The sequence below is a fragment of the Dendrobates tinctorius genome, unplaced genomic scaffold (genome assembly GCF_039654945.1).
Source record: "Dendrobates tinctorius isolate UK_male_01 unplaced genomic scaffold, ASM3965494v1 ptg000070l, whole genome shotgun sequence".
Classification (NCBI taxonomy): Eukaryota; Metazoa; Chordata; class Amphibia; order Anura; family Dendrobatidae; genus Dendrobates; species Dendrobates tinctorius.
In genome coordinates, this window is record NW_027361738.1 from 826,794 (window position 1) to 840,243 (window position 13,450).

A 13,450-nucleotide genomic window follows, 5' to 3' on the forward strand; every position below is an offset into this window, starting at 1 on the left:
GTAGGTGCCGGGGATGGACAGGCAGAGTTCATCGGATGGACGGGCAACAGGCACTTCTCCTGACAGGACGGTCCCCAACGGAGTATCTCGCCCGACCACCAGTCCAGGGTTTGCTCATGAGTCCGTAGCCAAGGGAGACCTAGAAGAAGCGTGTGAGACATGGCAGACAAGACGAGGAAGGAGATCTTCTCCCGATGCAGGGCTCTGATCTGCAGCTCGATGTCTTCGGTGGCCTGGGTAACGGTCTCCTGCACGGACGTACCATTGACCAAAACTATCGACCGAGGAGTCTCCAGGGATCTGACAGGAATCTGGTATTTTTTAACCGCCTCGAGTGTGATAAAACTCCCCTCCGCGCCAGAATCCAGAAAAGCCTCCTCAGAATAACGCTTAGCACCGAGATTCAATAACACGGACACGAGCAGGGGAGGAGAGGGATCACGTACACCTAGGGAGCCACCTCTTACCAACCCTAGGCGGAGAAGGTTCCTGGCTTCTTGGGGCAGGAACGAAGGAGGTGAGAGGAGCTCCTCTCTCTGGCTGATTCACGGGCACGTTCCTAAAACCGCAGGTCAATGCGTGTCGCCAGAGAGATCAGATCCTCTAAAGAGGTGGGAGTATCCCGACCTGCCAGTTCGTCTGTGATCCGACCGGACAGGCCACGCCAAAAGATCCCTACAAGAGCCTCGTTGTTCCAACCAAGTTTGGAGGACAAGGTACGAAAACAGATGGCATACTGTCCCACCGGTAGCGTACCCTGATGGAGGTTAAAGAGAGACTCGGTGGTAGAGGCCAGCCGACCCGGCTCGTCGAACACCTTGCAGAAGGTGTTCAAAAAGGTGGAAAGCTGAGAGACGAGTGGGTCATTGCGCTACCAGAGGGGGTTCACCCATGCTAACACCTCCCCCTTTAAGTGTGAAACAATAAAGGCAATTTGGGCGCGCTCAGTGGGATAGTGCTGCGGCAAAAGCTCAAAATGTAACCGGCATTGGTTCAGAAATCCTCAACAAAACTTAGGGTCCCCGCTATATCGGGGTGGCTTGCCGAGGCACGGCAGTGGGTGCGGGGCCGAGGACTGGGCAGAAACGACTTGTATGGAAAGAAGCTGACTGTCTACCGACGCCATATAGTTGAGGATATGGACCTGGGTGTCGCGTTGCTGTGTGATTTCTTGCTGGAGGCTGGCCAGCTGGGAAGCATTCCCAGGGTCAGATGACTGCATGGCTGACAAACGGGACTCCATGGATTTCAGAGAGGACACGATCCTGGTTTGACTCTCCCGTAGGGACACCAGTTCCTTTTGGACGGAGGCAGTGGTACCAGCGGGGTCCATGGCCTGATTATACTGTGACGACTCCTGGAGTGGACCCTCTTGGTCGTGGCACCAACCCTCCCAGGGCGAGCTGACCTAGTGAAGACCACCCCCTATACAGGGAGTGTCAGGGGCAAGCCCCAGGGGGTGGGGTACCACGACTGCTGGCACCAGGCGGCCGGCTCACAGGAGACACGAGTGGGTGAGTGTGTCTGCAGGAACATGTAAAGCGTGGACACGGGAACACGTGGCATACAGAGACTTTGTATGTCCGGGTGTGAGTGAAGCAGGATGCGTGCAAGGAGCACGTCAGAGCACTGAGTCAGGCAGCAGGTGTGCCAGGAGGTGTAACAGAGTACAGGAGCAGGGTGTGTGCCAGAGGGCACAACTGAGCATAAGACAGAGTACAGGATTGGAACGTGTGCCAGGAGGCGCAACTGAGTAAGAGAGAGAGTACAGGATCAGAGCATGTGCCAGGAGGCACAACTGAGTATGAGAAAAGGCACAGGGTCCGAGTGTGTGCCAGGAGGCACAACTGAGTATAAGACAGAGCACAGGATCAGAGTGTGTGCCAGGAGGCACAACTAAGTACAAGACAGAGCACAGGGTCAGAGCGTGTGCCAGGAGGCACAACCGAGTACAAGGGAGAGTGCAGGTTCAGAGCATGTGCCAAGAGGCACAACAGAGTGCAAGGCAGGGGACCCGAATACAGCGCACAGCCAGGCAGGGACACGGCAGACCAAGCCAGGAAGCACAACAATAATCAGGCACCTCCCCTAGGAAGAGGTAGCCTGATATAGCACATGATCATGAGAGCTTCCGGGTCATGTCCTCCAGTACCATAGGAAGGACTGACCTGGAGACCGGACTGAGAAAAGCGCGCAAGCGCAGACATAACATGAAGGAGAGAAGGACCTAGGTACGAGAGGTGCGCGTGCGCACCCGGCGGGACCCCCGGAGTGACCGCGGGTCCGGAAGAGATGACGTCGGGCCCGAGGTCCCGCCCCAGGTGAGCGCAGCGTCACAGTGGTCCTCGCTAGTTTCATTTGCTCTTGCAGCTTCTGCTACCCATCCGGGTTCCAGCACTGTCAGCTGGTTCTCGGCAGTGCCTTTGGCCTAGGTGCCTCCTTCTTGGTATCCGAGTTCCAGCAACGTCTGCTGGTCCTTGGTAGTGCTTTGTAGCACAGCTAGTCCACGGTTGTGCCATTGGCTCTTCTTCCTTCTGCTGCCCCTCCGGGTTCCAGCACCGTCAGCTGGTTCTCGGCAGTTCCTCTGCCTTCTTGTACCTTCTGCTACTTTTCCAAGTTCAAGCTTGTGGAATTGTATTTTGATTCTCACTCTGGATATCCCTGACGATGACCCTGAAGACGACGACCCTGAAGACCACATCGAAGAAGACCAAATAGATGACCCTTTAGAATACCAAGAGGACAAAGAACATGAAGACAACCACCAAGATGCAGAACAACAAGAGACAGAAGACCAAGAAGCAGAAAAACCAAAAGCAGAAGAACATTAAGCATAAGACTAAAAATAAGAGCAAATGATATTATCTAAATTATAAGCAGAAGAAGACTAAGCAGTGTATGGGGGTGAGTCCGTTCCTCCTCAGGCCAAACTGAACGCGGACAAATCCTGTTGTAAATCTTTTGTGACAGGCAGAACGGAAGGTGTAATCTTCAAACTTTTATAGATAACAACTACAGGAATGCCTGTCACAAATAAGAATATGATGAAGAAGAATAGGAAGAAGATGAAGTAGAATATGAAGAAGAATAATAGTTGAATAAGAAGAATATGAAGAATGTAAAAAAAAGAATAATAGGAAGAAGGTGAAGAAGAAGAAGAAGAAGAAGATGAATAAGGTGAAGAAGAAGTTTATGAAATAGATGCTGCTGCTGAGGATGATGAAGGAGAAAGTGTGGGAGAAGTAAAAAAGGTGAAGAGCATGGAAGTAGTGAAACATACATATCTGACAAAATATAAAAGAGGTTAACATAGTCAATATCTTTGTAACTCCAATCGTCTTTAAAATAAAAAAAATTATTACTGCTATTCCATTTGATTGGGCTAAAGCTCTATGGCTTTAATGTCTCATACACCTCCCACAATACATTCTACATTATTCTTAGTTGTTTTTCTTCATGTAGAATTAACCTACAAGGAAAGAAAGGGTTTTTTTCAATTCCGATATTTCTGTTCCATTGACTTGAATGGGACTTCCGGGATCGGAATCGGCAATACCCGATATTTTTTTTAGATCGGCCGATCCAATCCGATCCGATAAATATAGTGATCATAAAAAATCCATCAGCAATCTAAAGTGCATATAGTAAGCAGACACAGGGTCTGAAAGCTCAAATAAAGTGCATAGGAAATGTAATAAGATCATAGATACCCGTGATCAGTGGCTCAATGTATCTCCAGCTCCCTCCAACGTACGTTTAGCCTACCGTGGCTTTCTCAAGGAGTGACTTTATTTTGGTTTATTCATATCTAATTGAGAAGGTTTCTAATTGGTGCTTCCAGCCCAACAGCTTCCGATTCCGACAGAGTAGGCAGACCAGCAGTCCCCAAAAAGCTACTGAGCAACTCGTCAGAGAACCCGCCCTGCGAATTATATAATGTCTCAAAAAACTCGGTAAAAGTTGCTAGAATTGCCCCAGAAGATCTTTATAGTTCACGATTTTTGGTTTTTTATCTCCGCTACCATTGCAGGGCCAGATTGAGTCTTGATCAGGGTAGCTAGTAGATGTCCAGTTCCCTCCCCCTCCCCAAAATAGACCTGCCGCCGGAAGTATCGTTTATCTGCAGCTTTTGAAAGCTTATGTTGGGTTGATCATTTTTCCGCATCTTTTAATGCGTTAAAATGTATATCCGACGGAGTTTTCAAATTTTGCAATTCTGCAAAGATAGCTTCCTTCTGTAAAAGTTCCTCATATTCTCTAGACTTAGTTCTAACTCTATTCACTTCCGAGATGGGCAGTCCTCTCAGATAAGCTTTAGACGCATCCCATATTATTTCCCTGGGGGGCTGTACCCTCATTAATAGCAAGCATTTGCTTGACTAATAGGTAACCAGAATGCGTTAAACGACCATGGTGCCCATTCCCCTCTCCCGCCATTTTCCCAATTAAATGTCGACATAACAGGGGAGTGATCTGACAAGGCCCTAGGTTGATACTTGATTGCATAATTATTACTAGGCAAGTTGTATTTCAGAGGATTCTTTTTATTATTGTCACGTGAACCCGTCCTGTGTGGGCCCTGCAATAGGGAATGGGGACGTGGAGACCTCCTGCACTCCCCTGAGTCAATGTCCCTCACACTTCTAACGTTCCCTATACAGGCTCCCCACCTGTCGCCGAGCCGGATACCTGTCACCATAGCACACCCTACACCTATCCCTTGCTAGGGAGCTGGGTGGTGCAGGCACTGGCCCCACCAGGGAAAAATACAAACAGGGGAAACACCAAAAACACTTATCTTGCTCTGGTGCAGCACCAGGCAGCAGAGTGCATCACCGGATTAACTTTTTGCAGTGGCTTGACACCTCAGAGCCAGCTGCCACCTTAACCATCTCACTCTGCTGCGGACACCGGGCAGACAGAGTTCCTCACCAGTTTCAGCAGTGGCTCCAACCTTCAAGCCAGCTGCTAACTTCACCAGGTTTCTGCAGTGGCTTCACACCTCAGCCAGCTTCTCCCTTCACCGTGGTTGGAATCCCAAAAAGACGCTATCACCCACACCTGCTCATAGACCATGTGACCCTGTATAGGAAAAGGGAATGGTCAAATGATCAGGGGCCAAAAGCTGCTATAACCCCAGTGACCACTGGGGGCAAAAGGCAAAGCAAAGAAAACATTAAGTGCAATGAGACACTTGTGGCCACCAGGGGCAAAAAGTAACCAAAGCAACTATTAGGATGCAATGACACCCATTGCCACCGGGGGCAAAACTAACCTTAAGCCAAAGACTTGAAGGAAAAAAAAAGGTTTACATGCATTAATCCAGAAGCTGACACGGCTCCAAGAATTGGATCGTGACAGTACCCCTCCTTCAATGAGGGGCCTCTGGACCCTTAACACCGTATTACACTGTATACCACCTACAGTGAGGACGCCTTGTTCCATGAGAGTTCACTTCAACCATCATCTGACACTCCCGGTCATGGCAAGAGAGGGTAGATGGAGGTGAAGATGTATACTCTGGAGGCACCACAAATCTCCAGAGCGCCGACCTGGGGAACGAGCTAGGCCTGGGTATAACAAAGGATAACTCAGACACCCAAACACGTACGCACCCAGGTCCGGACCTGAACGTTTATTGCCATTCACTCTCTTACCAATAGATGGCGAACTCCTCACAGCACCGACAACAGAGGCATCCCCCCATGTCCTAACACTCACACCCCCACAAGGCTCAGAGGCAATCTCTCCTCTCTGACCCCCCTCCTAAGAGGACTCCGACTCAGAGGGGCAGCTTGTAATGAAGTTTGCGACTTACCCCTACTCCCTGGTAGCACCCCTGCTGCCACTACTGGAGGAGAAGGGGACGGGGATATGGAGGAAATATACACTCCTTGGTCATCTTCCTCCACACGACCAGGAGGGGGCGGCTTCTTAGATGGTAAAGAATTTTCGACGTGAGCCCCGCGGACCATATCACCAGTGTGCTCACTACAAGAATGTACCCCTTCACCTCGGTGAACCCAAGACAGCACCATGGGGACACCAACTCCTCCCACCTGCCTGGGTGTGTCCGCCTGTATGAGCAAGTCCCGCTCCTCAGCAGGGACTCCAGGGGGCATATCTGCCAGAGCCACAATTGGGAAGGGAAGGAAGAGGGAAATATACTCTTCCTGGCCGTCTTCCTCCACACGACCAGGAGGGGGCGGTTTCTTCGATGTTAGAGAATTTTCGGCATGAGCCCCGCGGACTAAATCACCAGTCTGCTCACTACAGGGATGTACCCCTTCACCTCGGGGAACCCCAGACAGCACCATGGCATGGGGACACCAACTCCTCCCACCTGTCTGGGTGCGTCCGCGTGTATGAGCAAGTCCTGCTCCCCAGCAGGGACACTAGGGGGCATATTTGCCAAAGCCGCACATTGTGGTTCTGGTTGAGCCAGAGGGGAGGCCCCAGACCCTGATAAGTGCTGCTGCTGCTCCAACACACCATGCAGCTCCTCACTCTCCTCAGTGAGAACCAGCAGCAATTGCTCACCGGACTGTACTAGGCCCATGGCTCACCAGAGAAAATGTAAGGTTGGTGATAATGTCACGTGAACCCGTCCTGTGTGACACGACCCGCAGGTCGGTAACTAAAACAACAAAACTGGCACGTGTAACTGTCCTGTGTGACACGACCCGCAGGCCGGTAACTGAAACAACAAGACACGAGGGAAGGGGAAACAGTTACAATGGTGGGCCCTGCGATAGGGAATGGGGTCGTGGAGACCTCCTGCACTCCCCTGAGCCAGTTTCCCTCACACTTCTAACGTTCCCTATACAGGCTCCTCACCTGTCACTGAGCCGGATACCTGTCACCCTAGCACACCCTACACCTATCCCTTGCTAGGGAGCTGGGTGGTGCAGGCACTGGCCCCACCGCTGTACTAATACACACCAGGGAAAAATACAAACAGGGGAAACACCAAAAACACTTATCTTGCTCTGCTGCAGCACCAGGCAGCAGAGTGCATCACCGGATTAACTTTTCGCAGTGGCTCGACACCTCAGAGCCAGCTGCCACCTTCACCATCTCACTCTGCTGCGGACACCGGGCAGACAGAGTTCCACACCAGTTTCAGCAGTGGCTCCAACCTTCAAGCCAGCTGCTAACTTCACCAGGTTTCCGCAGTGGCTTCACACCGCAGCCTGCTGCTCCCTTCACCGTGGTTGGAATCCCAAAAAGACGCTATCACCCACACCTGCTCATAGACCATGTGACTCTATATAGGAAAAGGGAATGGTCAAATGATCAGGGGCCAAAAGCTGCTATAACCCCAGTGACCACCGGGGGAAAAACGCAAAGCAAAGAAAACATCAAGTGCAATGACACTTGTGGCCACCGGGGGCAAAAGGTAACCAAAGCAACTATTAGGATGCAATGACACCCATTTGCCACCGGGGGGGCAAAACTAACATTAAGCCAAAGGCTTGAAGGAAAAAAAAGGTTTACATGCGTTAATCAGAAGCTGACACGGCTCCAAGAATTGGATTGTGACAATTATTGAGCAACAACTATGTTCTCAATCAACCGAAAAGACTCATAAATATCAAAGCTTAATATTTTTGGAAGTTGGAGTGGGTTTTTTTTTATATTTGGCTACCTTAGGAGGATATCTGTTTGTGCAGGTAAATATTACTGTGCAGAATTATTAGGCAACTCAATAAAAAACAAATATATACCCATCTCACGTGTTTATTTTCACCAGGTAAACCAATATAACAACACAATATGTAGAAATAAACATTTCTGACATTCAAAACAAAAAAAAGGGAACCAACATAGCCACCTTTCTTTACGATGACACTCAAAAACCCTCCATCCATACATTCTGTCAGTTGCTTGATCTGTTTACGATCAACATTGAGTGCAGCAGCCACCACGGCCTCCCTGACACTGTTCCCAGAGGTGTAATGTTTTGACTCCCTGTAGATCTCACATTTTATGAGGGACCACAAGTTCTCTATGGGGTTCAGATCATGTGAACAAGGGGGCCATGTCATTATTTTTTCTTCTTTTAGACCTTTACTGGGCAGCCACGCTGTGGAGTATTTGGATGCATGTGATGGAGCATTGGCCTGCATGAAAATCATGATTTTCTTGAATACCGACTTCTTCCTGTACCACTAGTTGAAGAAGGTGTCTTCCAGAAACTGGCAATAGGTCTGGGAGTTGAGCTTCACTCCATCCTCAACCCGAATAGGTCCCACAAGTTCATCTTTGATGATACCAGCCCATACCAGTACCCCACCTCCACCTTGCTGGCATCTGAGTCAGAGTGGAGCTCTATGGCCTTTACTGACCCAGCCTCGGGCCCATCCATCTAGCCCATCAAGAGTCACTCTCATTTCATCAGTCCATAAAACCTTACAAAAAACTGTCTTAACATATTTCTTGGCCCAGTATTGAAATTTTATCTTATGTTTCTTGTTCAAAGGTGGTCGTTTTCCAGCCTTCCTTACCTTGGCAATGTCCCTGAGTATGGCACACCTTGTGCTTTTTGATACTCCAGTAACATTGCAGTTCTGAAATATGGCAAAACTGGTGGCAAATGGCATCTTGGCAGATTCACGCTTGATTTTCCTCAAATCATGGACAGTTATTTTGAGCCTTTTTTTATCAACACGCTTCTTGTGACCCTGTTGGCTATTTGCCATGAAACACTTGATTGTTCAGTGATCCCACTTCAAAAGTTTGGCAATTTCAAGACTGCTGCATCCCCCTGCAAGACATCTCACAATTTTTGACTTTTCAGAGTCCGTCAAATCTCTCTTCTGACCCATTTTGCCAAAGGAAATGAAGTTACCTAATAATTACGCACACCTTAAATAGGGTGTTGATGTCATTAGACCACACCCCTCCTCATTACAGAGATGCAAATCACCTGGTTTACATAATTGGCAGTTGGCTCGACACCTCAGAGCCAGCTGCCATCTTCACCATCTCAATCTACTGCAGACACCGGGCAGACAGAGTTCCACACCAAAAAGGTTTACATGCATTAATCCAGAAGCTGACACGGCTCCAAGAATTGGATCGTGACAGTACCCCTCCTTCAATGAGGGGCCTCTGGACCCTCAACACCGTATTACACTGTATACCACCTACAGTGCGGACGCCTTGTTCCATGAGAGTTCACTTCAACCATCATCTGACACTCCGGGTCATGGCAAGAGAGGGTAGATGGAGGTGAAGACGTATACTCTGGAGGCACCACAAATCTCCAGAGCGCCCACCTGGGGAACGAGCTAGGCCTGGGTATAACAAAGGATAACTCAGACACCCAAACACGTACGCACCCAGGTCCGGACCTGAACGTTTATTGCCATTCACTCTCTTGCCACTAGATGGTGAACTCCTCACAGCACCGACAACAGAGGCGTCCCCCCATGTCCTAACACTCACACCCCCACAAGGCTCAGAGGCAACCTCTCCTCTCTGCCCCCCCTCCTAAGAGGACTCCGACTCAGAGGGGCAGCTTGAGGTGAGGGTTGCGACTTACCCCTACTCCCTGGTAGCACCCCTGCTGCCACTATTGGAGGAGAAGGGGACGGGGAAATGGAGGAAATATACACTCCTTGGTCATCTTCCCCCACACGACCAGGAGGGGGCGGCTTCTTAGATGGTAAAGAATTTTCGATGTGAGCCCCGCGGACCATATCACCAGTGTGCTCACTACAGGAATGTACCCCTTCACCTCGGGGAACCCCAGACAGCACCATGGGGACACCAACTCTTCCCACCTTCCTGGGTGCGTCCGCCTGTATGAGCAAGTCCCGCTCCCCAGCAGGGACTCCAGGGGGCATGTCTGCCAGAGCCGCAATTGGGAAGGGAAGGAAGAAGGAAATATACTCTTCCTGGCCGTCTTCCTCCACACGACCAGGAGGGGGCGGTTTCTTCGATGTTAGAGAATTTTCGACATGAGCCCCGCGGACCATATCACCAGTCTGCTCACTACAGGGACGTACCCCTTCACCTCGGGGAACCCCAGACAGCACCATGGGGACACCAACTCCTCCCACCTGTCTGGGTGCGTCCGCATGTTTGAGCAAGTCCCGCTCCCCAGCAGGGACACTAGGGGGCATATTTGCCAAAGCCGCACATTGTGGTTCTGGTTGAGCCAGAGGGGAGGCCCCAGACCCTGATAAATGCTGCTGCTGCTCCAACACACCATGCAGCTCATCAGTGAGAACCAGTAACAATTGCTCACCGGACTGTACTAGGCCCATGGCTCACCAGATAAAATGTAAGGTTGGTGATAATGTCACGTGAACCCGTCCTGTGTGACACGACCCGCAGGTCGGTAACTAAAGCAACAAAACTGGCACGTGTAACTGTCCTGTGTGACACGACCCGCAGGCCGGTAACTGAAACAACAAGACACGAGGGAAGGGGAAACAGTTACAACGGTGGGCCCTGCGATAGGAAACGGGGACGTGGAGACCTCCTGCACTCCCCTGAGTCAGTGTCCCTCACACTTCTAACGTTCCCTATACAGGCTCCTCACCTGTCGCCGAGCCGGATACCTGTCAGCCTAGCACACCGTACACCTATCCCTTGCTAGGGAGCTGGGTGGTGCAGGCACTGACCCCACCGCTGTACTAATACACACCAGGGAAAAATACAAACAGGGGAAACACCAAAAACACTTATCTTGCTCTGCTGCAGCACCAGGCAGCAGAGTGCATCACCGGATTAACTTTTCACAGTGGCTCGACACCTCAGAGCCAGCTGCCACCTTCACCATCTCACTCTACTGCAGACACCGGGCAGACAGAGTTCCACACCAGTTTCAGCAGTGGCTCCAACCTTCAAGCCAGCTGCTAACTTCACCAGGTTTCCGCAGTGGCTTCACACCGCAGCCAGCTGCTCCCTTCACCGTGGTTGGAATCTCAAGGAGACGCTATCACCCACACCTGCTCATAGACCATGTGACCCTATATAGGAAAAGGGAGTGGTCAAATGATCAGGGGCCAAAAGCTGCTATAACCCCAGTGACCACCGGGGGAAAAAGGCAAAGCAAAGAAAACATCAAGTGCAATGACACTTGTGGCCACCGGGGGCAAAAGGTAACCAAAGCAACTATTAGGATGCAATGCCACCCATTGCCACCGGGGGCAAAACTAACCTTAAGCCAAAGGCTTGAAGGAAAAAAAGGTTTACATGCGTTAATCCATAAGCTGACATGGCTCCAAGAATTGGATTGTGACAATTATTGAACAACAACTATGTTCTCAATCAACCGAAAAGACTCATAAATATCAAAGCTTAATATTTTTGGAAGTTGGAGTGGGTTTTTTTAGATTTGGCTATCTTAGGAGGATATCTGTTTGTGCAGGTAACTATTACTGTGCAGAATTATTAGGCAACTCAATAAAAACCAAATATATACCCATCTCACTTGTTTATTTTCACCAGGTAAACCAATATAACAACACAAAATGTAGAAATAAACATTTCTGACATTCAAAACCAAAAAAAAGGGAGCCAACATAGCCACCTTTCTTTACGATGACACTCAAAAGCCTTCCATCCATACATTCTGTCAGTTGCTTGATCTTTTTACGATCAACATTGAGTGCAGCAGCCACCACAGCCTCCCTGACACTGTTCCCAGAGGTGTAATGTTTTGACTCCCTGTAGAGCTCACATTTTATGAGGGACCACAAGTTCTCTATGGGGTTCAGATCATGTGAACAAGGGGGCCATGTCATTATTTTTTCTTCTTTTAGACCTTTACTGGGCAGCCACGCTGTGGAGTATTTGGATGCATGTGATGGAGCATTGGCCTGCATGAAAATCATGTTTTTCTTGAATACCAACTTCTTCCTGTACCACTGGTTGAAGAAGGTGTCTTCCAGAAACTGGCAATAGGTCTGGAAGTTGAGCTTCACTCCATCCTCAACCCGAATAGGTCCCACAAGTTCATCTTTGATGATACCAGCCCATACCAGTACCCCACCTCCAGCTTGCTGGCATCTGAGTCAGAGTGGAGCTCTATGGCCTTTACTGATCCAGCCTCGGGCCCATCCATCTAGCCCATCAAGAGTCACTCTCATTTCATCAGTCCATAAAACCTTACAAAAAACTGTCTTAACATATTTCTTGGCCCAGTCTTAAAATTTTATCTTATGTTTCTTGTTCAAAGGTGGTCGTTTTCCAGCCTTCCTTACCTTGGCCATGTCCCTGAGTATGGCACACCTTGTGCTTTTTGATACTCCAATAACATTGCAGTTCTGAAATATGGCAAAACTGGTGGCAAAAGGCATCTTGGCAGCTTCACGCTTGATTTTCCTCAAATCATGGACAGTTATTTTGAGCCTTTTTTTTATCAACATGCTTCTTGTGACCCTGTTGGCTATTTACCATGAAACGCTTGATTGTTCAGTGATCCCACTTCAAAAGTTTGGCAATTTCAAGACTGCTGCATCCCTCTGCAAGACATCTCACAATTTTTGACTTTTCAGAGTCCGTCAAATCTCTCTTCTGACCCATTTTGCCAAAGGAAATGAAGTTACTTAATAATTAAGCACACCTTATGTAGGGTGTTGATGTCATTAGACCACACCCCTCCTCATTACAGAGATGCAAATCACCTGGTTTACATAATTGGCAGTTGGCTTTCAAGCCTATACAGCTTGGAGTAGGACAACATGTATGAAAAGGATGATGCGATCAAAATACTCATTTGCCTTATAATTCTGCACACAGTGTATAGGCCCATCATACACTGGAGCATCATCCATGGGGCCCATCATATACTGGAGCATCATATGGGGCCCATCATATGCTAGAGCATCATGTGGGGCCCATTATATATGGAGCATAATATAGGCCCATGATACAATGGAGCATCATCCATGGGGTCCATCATATACTGCAGCATCATATGGGGTTAATTATTTATGGGGCTGGACCCCATTCTGTATGGAACAATATATGGGGCCCATCATATACTGTATGGAGCTTTATATGCGATTCATTATACTGTATGGCGCAGTATGTGGGGCTCATTCTACTCTATGGGGACCGTCCTATACTGTATGGCACATTATATGGGGACCATCATATACTGTAGCATTATGTGGAGCTCATCATATACTGTATGGAACATTACATGGGATCAATTATTCTGTATGGAGCAATATATGGGGCTCATTATGGCGCACTATGTGGTGGACATAATACTGTATGGAGGAATATACTGTCCGGTTTTTGAGCTACAGTAGAATTTAAAATAGATATCAGTCATGTAATGTAAGAAGTGAAGTATTTCTCATTGCGCTATACCAATATTTCTCTGCTGTATCGGAGCATCATGAATTGTGGTATGTGTTAAAGGGGCCCACTGACACTCTTTCGCCCAGGGCACACGAAAACCTGGAGCCAGCCCTACCCCCCCACA